Raw genomic sequence first — 15,597 nt, forward strand, 5'->3', positions numbered from 1 at the left:
AACCTGGCTCCAAGGGGGAATATTCGAAGGAATTGAAAAGAATAAAAAAAAAAGCAAAGGTCACTGTGATTTTGGCCTCCCATGTGCCAGCCTCCCTGCAATGCCTCCAAGGGTGGAGGTCAGACTAGGGCAGAAGCAGTGTAAGCAGACCAGCTTGGTTGTAGGGCACCCCTAGATTGTAAGAAGTCCCAGAAATGTCAGTGCTTGAGATTGATTTAGGACACCCTATAAATATACACCAGGGCAGAGTTGAGGCAAAGCCAGCTGGAGCCTCTGTGCTTATGTCAAACCCCCAGGGTTCACTTGGGTGATCTCTGGGTAACTTCTGCTGCTGATCTTTCCTGAGATCCAGGAATCCGAGGTACGATTTTGGTTAGAATGGTATCAGATTAATTTTGGTATTTGGAGAAAACAGGAAGGGAAGAGTGAAAGAGGAGGAAGAGAAAGCTATAGATGTACCATCACTTTAAAATATTCGTAAAGACAGATAAAGTTGACGGCATACAAAATAAAATTTCCATGTGACAAAAATAATAAGGCAAATCAGAACATTAGCAGTAAACTGGGAAAATCTCTGTTGTGTACATCATGAGAAAGAGCTAATTTTCATTTGAAAATGAACATGAGAAAGAGCTAATTTTCATTAGCTGTTGTGTACATCATGAGAAAGAGCTAATTTTCATTTGTACATGCAAAGTAAAGTTGGAAGTCAATAAGACCATTTAACTCAAAAGAAAAGTGGGCAAAGGAGCTTCAAAAAATCATAAAAGAAGAAATATGCATGGCTTTCAAACTATAAAAAAGTGATCAATCTCATTTTCAGCAAAACAAAAAATGTAAATTCAAATTATAAGAGTATGTAAATTCAATTTTTTTTTGCCTAATAGATGAGTAAAAATGAACAATTTTTGGATAAATTACTGTGTGAGAGAGGGTATGGAGAAACAGGTACTAGTTAGTGGGAGTAAAAAGTGGTACCACTTCTTTGGAACAATCTATCAGAATTAAAAATGCACATATCCTTTGCTCCAGGGAACCCACCTCTGCAGAATTATCCTAAACATACCTTCACATGTGTGTACAAAAACATATGCAGAAAACACTTCCTGCATCATTATTTGGGGAGGAAAAGTCTAAAAAAATCTAAATGTCTGTCAATTGAGGGAATGAATATTAAACATGGCTATTATGTAAATTGAAAAATTACACAAAATTGTTCACTAACATATATATGCACACATGTGAAAATATAGAAGTTTACTGAAAGGATATAATAAATTCATGATACTGCTCAACCCTGGGGATGGGGAGGAGAGGGAAACAGGATTGGCTGTGAAGGTCATAGAATTTTCTGCTTTTTTCTGGTTGTAGAATATTTCAGTTTTGTCTATAACATTTCATTTCATTTATCTAAGGAAAAAAAGAAACAGTTATGACTAAACATTCTCATCAATTCATAACACAATGAAACTGTGTTTTTTCCTCTTACTTTTCTGTGTTTTTCCAGAAGGCATGATACAGATTAGTGGGTATAAGGTGGTATCTTTTGCGTGAAAAAGGTACCTGTGTGCTTGTTTACATGGAATTGTCTCTGGAGGGGTAGACAAGGTGACAGTGTTGACCGCTGGCAAGGGGAACAAGGGCGCCTGTTAGGGGTGGGAGGGAGATTTTTTTCACTGCACATTCCAACTGTGTATATATTTAACCATGTGAATGTACTACTTAATAATTATAAAGAGCAAACAAACAAAAAGCACGTGTTAAGAGCCTGCTGTACTTAGAGAGGAAGATAGGCATGGCCTGCCCTCTAGGCATGGAGTCGCGTCCAATTACCCTTGGAAGGAAAGGCTTCTTTGGTGCTCCGAAGTCTTTGCTGGAGGAGAGAGGAGAGGCCGGGGTGCACACCCTCCAATCCCCCCTGCGGGAGCCATGCTAAAAGCTAGAAGCAGCCACTAACACAGAGATTATGTAATGAACAAGGCAGGAAAAAAAACACCGAAAAATGTTGTGTGGCAAAGATAAGTATGTTTTAGGGTGGGGGGAAGGAAACTCCATGGCCAGGCAAACTTTCAGATGGTTATCCTGTTTTCAAGTCTGAGTCCTCAGCAAGAAAACAAAACAAACAATTCAACCAATGGAAAACAAGCCATACAGATCTCAGGACAAACGTGGATGAACCTTGAAGACATCATGCTGAGTGGAATAGACCAGTCACGAAAGGACGGACCCTGTATGGTTCCATTTCTACGAGGGAAAAAAAGTTGCCTACCCAGGTGGCTGACAATCCTGACAAGCCTAAAATCTTTCACTAGTCGTTTGAAGGTGCAATGCTTAACCAGTCGTATTATTGCCTCATGATCCTTAACCAAACCCTCCTTTACTTTTTTCCCTATAAATTTTCATTCTTTCTCTTTCTTTCTTTCTTTCTTTCTTTCTTTCTTTCTTTCTTTCTTTCTTTCTTTCTTTCTTTCTTTCTTTCTTTCTTTCTTTCCTCTTTCTTCCTTTCGAGATTTTATTTGTTTGAGAAAGAGAGCATGAGCGAAGAGGACAGGGAGAAGGCTCCCCGTGAGCAAAGAGCCCAATATGGGGCTCTATCCCAGGACCCTGGGATCCTGAGCTGAGCTGAAGGCAGATGCTCAACCAACTGAGCCACCCGGGTGCCTCTCCCTGTAAGTGTTCTGAGGAGAGTGTGAGTGAGATTCGACTTTGACATTCATAGGTAAACGTGGTGTGCATGCACTGCTAACATAACAATGCATATGTAACCAACAACAACAAGGAAACCAAACTAAACAGACAGCTCTTAAGTGATAAAGGCAGTGAGTCTTAGATTTCCTTCGCAATAGATGGAAACATCCAAAAAATCCATTTCTGTTTTCTGTGATGGCCAACAGAGGAGAAAATTTGCAGCTGCGAGAGCACTCTCTGCCCCACTCCTTTCACACAAAGCCACCGCTTGCTAACAATGTTCAAGTGGATGAGATTTCACTGCTTTTTGACCTTTTCACCAGTGTCCTAACTGAATTTCTTTCCAAAGACAGTGTCATAATATATGTGAGCCAGCATATCTCAAGCTCTGCACTTTAGGGAGAGTTCTGGTCTCTGAACTTTGACTAGAACTAGGGCAGAGGGAACCTGGTATCTGGGAGAGATATTGCTGTCTACTTATGCCAGCCAAAGACTGGTTTTGTAACTTTGTGTAGCCATGACCCAATCCCCGCTTGCCCCAACACCCACTTTATTCTGCTTTTGAAACAACAGTCTGAGTGAAAAACAAGGTGTCCTGTGGCATGTCACCCTATAGTGCCTCTACCAATGAGAGGACCCAGCTGGTGTGCCAGCCCAGACTCGTGCTCTGGACCCCAAACCTCCCACTTGGCACCATGTGATCAGTACATGGCCTAATGGTGGGAAAACATCACTTCCATCAGACTCAGACCAGGGAGAAATTGAAACACCCATTACTGATTGGGAAATCTAGCTAAAATATTCCCATTCAACCTTCACCCTTGTCTAAAAAGAACTTTTATTTCAGTTGGAGTTTATTTGTCCAGCAAATAGGAGTTCTGGCTCAGGGAGCAGGATTGGGGAGAAAGACAAATTGGATGCAGTTTGAATCCTTGACACAGTAGTTTTTGTTTGTACCACCCTCAAACAATCTCTAATTAATTGTCAGAAATATTACAAGCTTTTGCTCTCTGAGACCAAAGAACCCCTCAATACATCTTATTTTTTCTGGTGTTAGAAAAAACAGGGCTCATTCCACACTCTTCCATAACTCCAAACAATCGGGCCACAGGTGATTCTTGGCTTCTTCCACACTCTAACCTGACTCCCTTTCTGGAAAAACATGGAGAGGCAAGTGCTAATGTCACATCCCTTTCTGAGGGCTGAGAATTTGAGGATGGAGGTAATCCATCCCAAAGGAGGGAGAATAAATCAAACCAGGAAGGGCATGCATGGGACTGCTTGGGCCCTTTAAAGCTTTCTTTGAAGAACTTCCTTGGAGGCAACAGCTTCATCTTGGAGCAACCGTGCTGTCACCTCTTCACTTCCTTCCAACTTTAACCTGCCTGCCTTAGCGTTTCCATGGCATGCAATTCTCTACACTGCCCCTCAGGTTGGCACTCTCTCTTTCTTATTCTTTCCTGTTTTTATCCCCATATTTTTCACATTGGTGGCGCAGGTCCTCCACAAAACTGGTTCACGGCAGGAATCCTGATGATTTGTTCATTCATTCACCTTGCTTTTACTGAGCACATAATTTACACTAAAGACTTAGACTTCATTCTGTTAATTTAAGAAGTGATATAATTTACAACTCTGTGAAAAGACTTTACTTGTAAATTTCTCACTTCAACTAAGCTATAATTTCATTTTTCAATATGAAGGTATCAGACAATGTCCAATAGAGTGTTGTGAATCACGAGTCTACACCTGGTATCTGGTAAAAGGTCTGCCACGTTGCCCCCGTGTATTAATACCTGTGAGTGCAGTGCTCATTTTACCCTGTGGTTCTCACTAGCACCAATGTTTTCATCTTGAAGCTGTATAGCTGTTCCCTGAGATTCAGAGGTACTTAGCTTTTCACCTTTGAAAAAACAGCATTTTTTAAATTTTTATTTATTTATGATAGTCACAGAGAGAGAAAGTGACACAGGCAGAGGGAGAAGCAGTCTCCATGCACCAGGAGCCCAATGTGGGACTCAATCCCAGGTCTCCAGGATCATGCCCTAGGCCAAAGGCAGGCGCTAAACCACTGCACCACCCAGGGATCCCTGAAAAAACAGCATTTTAACTTCACCAATACCGCTAAATACATACTGTTTTCTCTCCCACTAGCTCTTTTTTTTTTTTTAATTTTTATTTATTTATGATAGTCACAGAGAGAGAAAGAGGCAGAGACACAGGCAGAGGGAGAAGCAGGCTCCATGCACCGGGAGCCTGACGTGGGATTCGATCCCGGGTCTCCGGGATCACGCCCTGGGCCAAAGGCAGGCGCCAAACCGCTGCGCCACCCAGGGATCCCCCCACTAGCTCTTAAAGCTGGATGTTCCCAGAGCTTCACATCCCTACCAGGCCCATCCCCAGTGCACAATAGTAATGAGAAGTACACAGAAGCTTCAGCCTAAGTCCCATTGCTTTAATTCTGGTGCCCAGAGGTCTGCTGTTTCCTTCCTAGTTTCTCACATTGATCCCATAGGTAGGTCTGGATTTTTTCTTGGTTTCCTTGTCTAGGCTTCTAGATTCCTTTTTTTTTTTTTTTTTTTTAAGATTTTATTTATTTATTCATGAGAGACACACACAAAGAGAGAGAGGCAGAGACACAGGCAGAGAGAGAAGCAGGATCCGTGCAGGGAGATCGATGCAGGACTTGATCGCAGGACTCTGGGGTCACACCCTGAGCCGAAGGCAGACGCTCAACCACTAAGCCACCCAGGCATCCCAAGGCTTCTGGTTTCCTATTGAGATTAAAGACTGCGGTGTCCATGTCTTCCCAGTATTGGTTCCTTTAGGCACCCTCTAAAGTTTTATGTGATCCTGGTGAAGCTGTGAAGGTTGGCTTCATCTCCCTCCTAATCCCCAGATAATAAAGTATGGGCCTGTGGACTAGGTTGGCCAGTCAGAGGACTCTATCTTCCTTGACTGTGGTGGTTGGTTCAGGAGTAAGTAGAACCCACGCCAGCCCAAACAGAGCCCTTCTTAGACCTTTTTTTTAAACTTAAGATACCTGGAGAGGATCCCTGGGTGGTTAACGGTTTAGCACCTGCCTTTGGCCCAGGGCATGATCCTGGGGTCCCGGGATTGAGTCCCGCATCGGGCTCCCTGCATAGAGTCTCTTCTCCCTTTGCCTGTGTCTCTGCCTCTCTCTCTCTCTGTGTCTCTCATGAATAAATAAATAATACCTTAAAAAAATAACTTAAGATACCTGGAAAGATGTTCTCTATCTATTAGGACTGTCACACTTGGAGAAAGTGAGACAGGAGTAGCTAACAGCCATCTTGCCTTTGACAACAGAGCCTACATTAAGGGGAAGACAAGCAGGGGCAAGGATTATTGCTTCCAACCTTCATGCTTAATTTGAAATTACATAAATAGATAGATTTACCTATTTATCAATCTATTATCTATCTCTCCCTCTCTCTCCTCTATCCATCTCTATCTATCTATCATCTATCTATCATTTATCTAATCTTTTGCCATTTGACTTTGCAGCACCTCCCACTATAGTAAATGTAATTTACATCCATGCCCATTGACTTTGGTCTTGGCCATATGACTTGCTTTGACCAGTAGACTATGGATGGAAATGACTAGTGTGCCCATTCTAAGTTGAGGCCTTATGACTTTCCACCAACAATTTTGGATCTCCTGTTCTCGCTCAGGAAGAGAACAGATAGCTGTTCATCCTTCTGGTGTTGTCCCAGGATGAAGACATGGAGTAGATCTGTAGCCAACCCAAGAGTCCACCTGAGCCCAGCCACACCCAGCCAATACTAGTCTAAACATAGTCAATCTGCAGACCTGTGAGCATGAAATAAATAAATGTTTGTTGTCATAGGCCATTGACATTTTGACATTACTTGTTACATTAGCATTTGAGATTTGAGTGCTACTTGCTATAGAGCATGAGTATAGCAAACCTGACTACATAGATGACCCGTGAAAAAGAGTTCTGAGTGTATCATTTAAACCTTGATCACATTGCATCTGAGGTCAATGCCACTCGATTATGTGAGTTGAGTTTCTATTAATAGGAACTAAACAAGTCTTGACCAATACAAAAACCCTACCCTTCTTAAGATTTTGACTAGTCATTACCAAATCCCTTTACCAGAATATTGATTCTGTATATCTGCTGGAATACTGACATAAGTAGTAGATAACCACAGCAATTGCACTGTTGCCACAGCGTGACCTTTAATCTCACCCAACACCCAACACTTTTAATGGAGCTACTATATCCCAAATGTCAAATAATCATCTGTCCCTTATCCTCGGAGCTGATATCTACCCTAACTATGGCAGAACTTGCCCTGGGATACTTCCCTTTTTAGATCCAGCCTCTGCCACTGGGTCTGTTTCTTCAGTTCCTTTGGTCTACTTAACATTTGCCTGTACCCTTGTCCACAAACCTACATATCTGAAATAGAATCTATTTTACTATGATTTACTGAGATCATGACCTGAGCAGAAATCAAGAGTCAGACGCTTAACTCCTATCCAACTGAGCCACCCTGGCGCCCCACTACTAATCTACTTTCTGTCTCTATGGATTTACCTGTTTTGGACATTTCATATAAATGGAATTAGATCATTCTCTCACTTATCTTGCATTTTACTATGACAGTGTAAATATGGTAAGTATAAAAAACAGGGCAGCCTGGGTGGCTCAGCGGTTTAGCTCTGCTTTCAGCCTGGGGTGTGATCCTGGAGACCCAGGATTGAGTCCCACATCGGGCATGGAGCCTGCTTCTCCCTCTGCCTGTGTCTCTGCCTCTCTCTCTCTCTCTGTGTCTCATGAATAAATAAAATCTAAAAAAAAAAGTATAAAAAACAAATGCAAGATAAACATTTTTTCTTTAATTCGTGAGTTATCTTTGACTTTACTTCAAATAGAATGTTGTTTTCTAACTTACCCTGAATTCTATTCTGGAGTTAATTTGTGAGGAGAGGAAATCTGAAAATGTAGATCAACTTTGTCAGAATCTAGAAATGGGACTATGGAGAGCAAAAGTGGTGGATATCTTTCCATGGAGCAGGTGCATAGCTCCAAGAAAATTAGAGGGGATTATTTATACAGCATATATTTATATAGTATAGATGACATTAGGCCAAAATTTTAGAGTGCTCTTTGGACTCTGTAATTCTTCTTTTTAAAGGACATTTATAAGATATTTTAAAAATTTTAAGCACAGATAGTATAGAAAACACAAATAACAAACACTTCTATTCTCACAAAGTTTTTTTTTTTTAAGATTTTATTTATTCATTTATTTATTCATGAGAGACATGGAGAGAAGGCAGGGACACAGGCAGAGGGAGAAGCAGGCTCCCTGCAGGGAGCCCAACGTGGGACTTGATCCCAGAACTCCCGGATCACGCCCTGGGACAAAGGCAGACGCTTAACTGCTGAGTCACCCAGGTGTCCCACAATCTAAGATTTATAACTGTATACTTTTGTCCTATGAGCTTTATCTTTATTTCTCTGAAGAAATAAAATATTATGAGTGTAGCTAAAAGTCCTTTTAACCACCATTCTTAGTTCTTCCCTCTCCCTCTCCATCCCATGAGCAGATAAGTTCTTCTTTTTGATTCAAATCAAAGTCATTTACTATTCAAGTTGTTTTAAAACTTGTTTTTAATCCATGTGTTTTTGAGATCTGTGCACACAAAACTGCATGGACCTAGTTTATTCCTTTTAATGACATCACAGTATTACACTACCCATATACCATATTTTATATCCATTCCTGTACTGATGTATATTTAGGTTGTTTCCAGTTCTCTTGCTATTCTGGAGAATGTTCTAAGACCATTCTTGTATGTGTTCTCTAGTGCACTGCACAGGAGCTGACTCAGGATCTCTCACCTCCTTTTGAAAAATACAAGAAACTTTAATTTCATACAGCACCACCTTATCTTACATGCTATTTTATGAGGTGCTTTAGTTCCACTTTCTTTATGTATTCATCAACAATATAATATACACTTAGACAGTGAATGCATATTTAGATTTATTTAAAGCTTTATCAGTTTCTTTGCTCACCATTTTTTTCAGGGATCATTTATTTTTTCTTTTGTATGCGTATGTATGTGTGTGAGAAATAGAACATGCAAATAAAACTATATGAAAATGTGCAAGTACTACAGCCTTTATGTATGAGTAATGTGAGATCTGAGATACACTTTGAAATAACCTGGGAGGGGAGAAAGTTGGTGATGGCATAGATGAAGTAATATTGGTTGTGTTCTGAAGATTATTGAAGTTGGGTTATGGATACAAGGAGCTTATGCTATTTGCTCTATTTTTGTGTATAACTGAAAATTGTCATACATGTTAAAGAATTTAGAAAAAAGAAAAAGCACTGTACTGGCAGCAAAGGTCCTGGGCTCCCACACTTATTCATCAGCTGACTAGCTGTGTCACTTTTTACAAGCCACTTCCTTCCTCTAGGTCTCAAGTTTCTTCTCTTTATTTATTTATTTTTTTTTTAAAAATTTTTTTTTTAAATTTTTATTTATTTATGATAGTCACACAGAGAGAGAGAGAGAGGCAGAGACACAGGCAGAGGGAGAAGCAGGCTCCATGCACCGGGAGCCCGATGTGGGATTTGATCCCGGGTCTCCAGGATCGCGCCCTGGGCCAAAGGCAGGCGCCAAACCGCTGCGCCACCCAGGGATCCCAAGTTTCTTCTCTTTAAAATGAGAGTTGAACCAGATGATATTTAAAATCCCTTCCTGCTTAGTTATGGCAGGAAACATCATAAATCCTTTTCATTTTGCTATTGTTTTTTATTTTTATTGAGATATAATTCCCATAAATCCTTTTCATTTTGCTATTGTTTTTTATTTTTATTGAGATATAATTCCCATACCATAGAATTCACCATTTTAAGGTGTACAATTCAGTGGTCCTAGAACATGTTCATCACTCCAAAATTGAATCCCATACTCATTAGCAGTCACTCAAAATTCTTCTCTTACCCTAGTCCCTAGCAACCACTAATCTACTTTTATTTATTTATTTTTTTGTAGGAATGAGGGAAGGCAAGAGGGAAGGGCATAAAGAATCCTAAGCAGATTCCATGCCCAGCATGGAGCCCAATCTCACAACCCTGAGATCATGCCTGAGCAGAAATCAAGAGTCAGACGCTTAACTCTTATCTAACTGAGCCACCCTGGCGCCCCACTACTAATCTACTTTCTGTCTCTATGGATTTACCTGTTTTGGACATTTCATATAAATGGAATTAGATCATTCTCTCACTTAGCAAAATGTTTTCAAGGATCATCCAATTGTAATGTGTACTAGTACTTCGTTCCTTTTTATGGCCAAAGAATATTCCATTGTATGGATAATACATTTTGTTTACTCACTTATCGATTGATGGATGTTTGGGTTATTTACTGTTTTTGGCTCTCAGGAATAATGCTGCAAGAAACATTCATATCTATGTGTTTGTATGTATGTATGTTTGTATGTGTAAACATATCTTATCAATTCTCTTTAGCATGAACCTAGAGATGATGCTGAATCATCTATATTTAATTTTTTGAGAAACTACCAGACTGTTTTCCACAGTGACTGCATCATTTTACATTACCACCAGCAATGCTTAAGGGTCCCACTTTTTTTCACATCTGCACGAACACTTGTTATTGTCTGTGGTTTCTTTCTTCTTTTTATTTGTAGCTATCCTAGTCATTATGGTTTTTTATTTTTATGCAAAATGATTTGTATTTCCCTAGTGACTAATGATGTTGAGCATCTTTTCAAGTGCTTTTTGGCCATCTATAGATGTTCTGTGGGGAAATGTTTCTTCAAATCTTTTGTCTTTTTCTTTTTTAAGTAGGCTCCCTGCCCAAAGTGGAGCTGAGATTAAGAGCCTCACGTTCTACCAAATGGGGAAACAGGCACCCCTGTCCATTTTTAAATTGAGCTGTTTTCTTTTTTATTGAGTTATAAGTGTTCTTGATATGTTCTAGATCTAGACTCCTATCAAAATATGTTTTAAATACTTCTCCCATGTTGTGACTTGTCTTTTTTCTTTTTTGTTACATAAAAGACTTTCCTTTTTTAAAAGATTTAATTAATTTATTTATTTGAGAGAGAGAAAGAGAGAGCATGATCAGGGGGAGGGGCAGAGGGAAAAGGAGAGAATCTTTTTTTTAAAGATTTTATTTATTTATTCGTGAGAGACACAGAGAGAAGGCAGAGACATAGGCAGGGAGAAGCAGGCTCCATGCAGATAGCTCAATGTGGGACTTGATCCCAGGACTCCAGGATCACGCCCTGAGCTGAAGGCAGACACTCAACCGCTGAGCCACCCAGGCATCCCAAAAGGAGAGAATCTTAAGCAGACAGCCTGCTGAGCATGGAGCTGGATGCATGGCTAAACCCCACAATCCTGAGATCATGACCTGAGCCAATATCAAGAGTCAGATGCTTAATGGACTGAGCCATCCAGGCACTCCCAAAGTCATTTTATAAAATCTAATTTATCTATCTTTCTTTGGTTGGCTATGTTTTAGTTATCATATCTAAGACATTGTTGCTAATCTGAGATCATGAAGATTAATACCCATGTTTTCTTCTAAGAACTTCATCCTTTTAGTTCTGACATTCAATCTTTGATCCATTTTGAGTTAATTTTTGTATATGGTGTGAGGTAGAGGCCTAAATTTATGATTTTGAATATGGATATCTTTTGCCCCAGCACCATTTATTGAAAAGACTATCCTTTCTCCAAATGAGCGATCTTGACACCCTTGTTGGAAATCAACTGACCATAGATATATGGGCTTATTTCTAGACTATTCATTCTATTCCATTGATATGTTTATTCTTATGCCAATATCATATTATTTGATTACTGTAATTAATCAAACTTTGAAGTAAATTTTGAAGCTGAGAAGTTGAAGTTGAAGCTGAGAAGTGTAAGCCCTTTGACTATTCTTTTCAAGATTGTTTTGGCAATTCCATGTTCCTTGCTTTTTCCTGTTAGTTTTAGAATCAGTTTTCTACTTCTGCAAAAAAGGTTATTGGTATTCATAAATCTAATTCCTATCAAACTACTCAATGAGGACTTGTCTAACTTGTTTATTGTTGTATCTCGAACACCCAGCACAGGGATGGACTGAGAGTAGGTTCTCAATATTTTATAAATGAATGGGGAAAAAAGTAGTTTATTTGTTTTTAAATATTTTATTTACTTATTCATGAAAGACACACAGAGAGAGGCAGAGACAGGGAGAGGGAGGAGCAGGCTCCATACAGGAAGCCGGATGCAGACCAATCCCCTAACCCCAGGATCATGCCCTGAGCCAACAGCAGCTGCTCAACCACTGAGCCACCCAGGCATCCCTTTTTTAATTTAATTTAATTTAATTTAATTTAATTTAATTTAATTTTTTAATTTTTTAAAGATTTTATTTATTCATTCATGAGAGACACACACAGAGAGAGAAGCAGGCTCCATACAGGGAGCCTGATGCAGAACTTGATCCAGGCATTCTGAGATCACGCTCTGAGCTGGAGGCAGATGCCCAACTGCTGAGCCACCCAGGCATCCTGGAATAAAAAGTAGTTAAAAAAAATAGCAATAAAATGTACCCAAGCCATGATATGGAACATTATTATACCTCAAAAGCCACTTGTGGGAAACCTGGATGGCTCAGCAGTTGAGCGTCTGCCCCTGGCTCAGGGCGTGATCCTGGAATCCAGGGATCAAGTCCTGCATCGGGCTTCTTGCATAGAGCCTGCTTCTCTCTGCCTGTGTCTCTGCCTCTCTCTCTATGTGCCTCATGAATAAATAAATAAAATCTTTAAAAAAGGGGGGGGGCACTTGTATGTCACTCTTTGATCAAACTTCCTCATTTCTGTGCTTTTTCTTTTCTTTTTAATTTTTTTTTAAAGATTTTATTTATTCCTAAAACACAGAAAGAGGAGAGAGGGAGAGAGAGAGAGAGAGGCAGAGACACAGGCAGAGGGTGAAGCAGGCTCCATGCGGGGAGCCCGACGTGGGACTCCATCCTGGGTCCTGGGCTGAAGGCGGCGCTAAACCTCTGAGCCACCCGGGCTGCCCCACTTTTTTCTTTTAAAGCTGACTGCATCAAGACAGTGTGGTACTGGCACAAAAACAGATACATAGATCATTGGAACAGAATAGAGAACCCAGAAGTGGACCCTGAACTTTATGGTCAACTAATATTCGATAAAGGAGGAAAGACTATCCACTGGAAGAAAGACAGTCTCTTCAATAAATGGTGCTGGGAAAACTGGACATCCACATGCAGAAGAATGAAACTAGACCACTCTCTTGCACCAGACACAAAGATAAACTCAAAATGGATGAAAGATCTAAATGTGAGACAAGATTCCATCAAAATCCTAGAGGAGAACACAGGCAACACCCTTTTTGAACTCGGCCGCAGTAACTTCTTGCAAGATACATCCACGAAGGCAAAAGAAACAAAAGCAAGAATGAACCATTGGGACTTCATCAAGATAAGAAGGTTTTGCACAGCAAAGGATACAGTCAACAAAACTAAAAGACAACCTACAGAATGGGAGAAGATATTTGCAAATGGCGTATCAGATAAAGGGCTAGTTTCCAAGATCTATAAAGAGCTTATTGGGCAGCCCCGGTGGCGCAGCAGTTTGATGCCGCCTGCAGCCTGGGGTGTGATCCTGGGGACTTGGAATCGAGTCCCACGTCGGGCTCCCTGCATGGAGCCTGCTTCTCCCTCTGCCTCTCTCTCTGTCTCAATACATAAATAAAATCTTAAAAAAGAAAAAAGAAAAGAAAAAAGAACTTATTAAACTCAACACCAAAGAAACAAACAATCCAATCATGAAATGGGCAAAAGACATGAACAGAAATCTCACAGAGGAAGACATAGACATGGCCAACATGCACATGAGAAAATGCTCTGCATCACTTGCCATCAGGGAAATACAAATCAAAACCACAATGAGATACCACCTCACACCAGTGAGAATGGGGAAAATTAACAAGGCAGGAAACCACAAATGTTGGAGAGGATGCGGAGAAAAGGGAACCCTCTTACACTGTTGGTGGGAATGTGAACTGGTGCAGCCACTCTGGAAAACTGTGTGGAGGTTCCTCAAAGAGTTAAAAATAGACCTGCCCTACGACCCAGCAATTGCACTGTTGGGGATTTACCCCAAAGATACAGATGCAATGAAACGCCAGGACACCTGCACCCCGATGTTTCTAGCAGCAATGTCCACAACAGCCAAACTGTGGAAGGAGCCTCGGTGTCCATCGAAAGATGAATGGATAAAGAGGATGTGGTTTATGTATACAAGGGAATATTCCTCAGCCATTAGAAATGACCAATACCCACCATTTGCTTCGACGTGGATGGAACTGGAGGGTATTATGCTGAGTGAAGTAAGTCAGTGGGAGAAAGACAAACATTATATGGTCTCATTCATCGGGGAATATAAATAATAGTGAAAGGGAATATAAGGGAAGGGAGAAGAAATGTGTGGGAAATATCAGAAAGGGAGACAGAACATAAAGACTCCTAACTCTGGGAAACGACCTAGGGGTGGTGGAAGGGGAGGGGGGTGGGGGGTGGGGGTGAATGGGTGACGTGCACTGAGGGGGGCACTTGATGGGATGAGCACTGGGTGTTATTTTGTATGTTGGTAAATTGAACACCAATAAAAATAAATTTATTTTAAAAAAATAAAGCTGACTGCGTATCTAACCGAAAACAATAAATTAGTTTTGCCTATATTTTTAAATTTTTGTATAAGTAAAATCATATTGTATGTATTCTACTGTGACTTGTTTATTTCAAAACACGTTATGTTTTGCAATTCATTTATGCTACTGTAGCTTTTTAAAATTGAAGTATAGTTGACATACAACATCATATTAGTTTTCAGGTGTACAACATGATTTGACATTTCATTGCAAAATGATCACTACAATGTCTAGTTTTCATCTGCAAAAAATCCTTTGCAGTAATTGGCTTATTCCAATTTTCTATTTTTTCATGAATCAGTTTTGGAAGACTATGTTTCTATTAATTTATCTATTTTTTTCTAGTTCATTAAATTTGTGGTTATATAATTGTTCATAGTAATTTCTTATGATCCCTTGTATTTCTCTGATATTAGATGCAAAATGTGACATCAAAAACAGAAAGTTACGGGGAGGTGTAAAAATATAAAGTGTTAGAATGTATTCAAACTTGTTATCAGCTTAAAATAGACTGCATTTTGTCGCAATTCACATCTTTTTATTTTGTATATCCCTTATTTTTTTTTTTAAAGATTTTATTTATTTACTCATGAAAAACAGAGAGAGAGAGGCAGGGACGTAGGCAGAGGGAGAAGCAGACTCCTGGCAGGGAGCCCAATGTGGGACTCCATCCCAGGACCCCAGGATCATGCCCTGAGCAGAAGGCAGACACGTAATTGCTGAGCCACCCAGGCATCCCTATTTTGTATATCCCGTAACTAATTATTGTGGTTACAGTTATTTTTGCTACTTTTGCCTTTTAAACTTCATAATAGTTTTATAAGTGATTAACCCACTACCTTTACTATATATTTACCATTGGGATTTTTACTCTTATATGTTTTCTTCTTACTAATTTGTGCCCGCCCCCCCTTCCCTCTGCACCCCCTAACCCTGCTTAAAGAAATTCCTTTAGCATTTCTTGTAGGGCCAATTTAGTGGTAATGAACTAATCCTTTAGCTTTTGTTTGTCTGGAAAGCTCTTTATCTCTCCTTTAATTCTGAATGATAACCTTGCCAAATACAGTGCTCCAGATTGGATGTTTTTCCCTTTCAGCACTTGAATACATCATAACACTCCTTCTGGCCTGAAACC

At 40.0% G+C, this 15,597-nt stretch overlaps 1 protein-coding gene across 2 annotated transcripts in view; it reads left to right on the forward strand.

Annotated features, from left to right (window-relative positions):
- Positions 1 to 240: 240 nt before the first annotated feature.
- ADIPOR2 (adiponectin receptor 2) overlaps positions 241 to 15,597 on the forward strand; it is a 146,160-nt gene continuing 130,803 nt past the window's right edge. The window contains exon 1 of one of the 2 annotated variants that reach the window (XM_077871639.1): positions 241 to 361. The gene's annotated coding sequence lies outside the window, so the exon portion shown is untranslated. The remainder of the gene's footprint in view (positions 362 to 15,597) is intronic. The other variant, XM_077871638.1, reaches the window with a different exon arrangement.

This window comes from Canis aureus, chromosome 25 (genome assembly GCF_053574225.1).
Source record: "Canis aureus isolate CA01 chromosome 25, VMU_Caureus_v.1.0, whole genome shotgun sequence".
Lineage (NCBI taxonomy): Eukaryota > Metazoa > Chordata > Mammalia > Carnivora > Canidae > Canis > Canis aureus.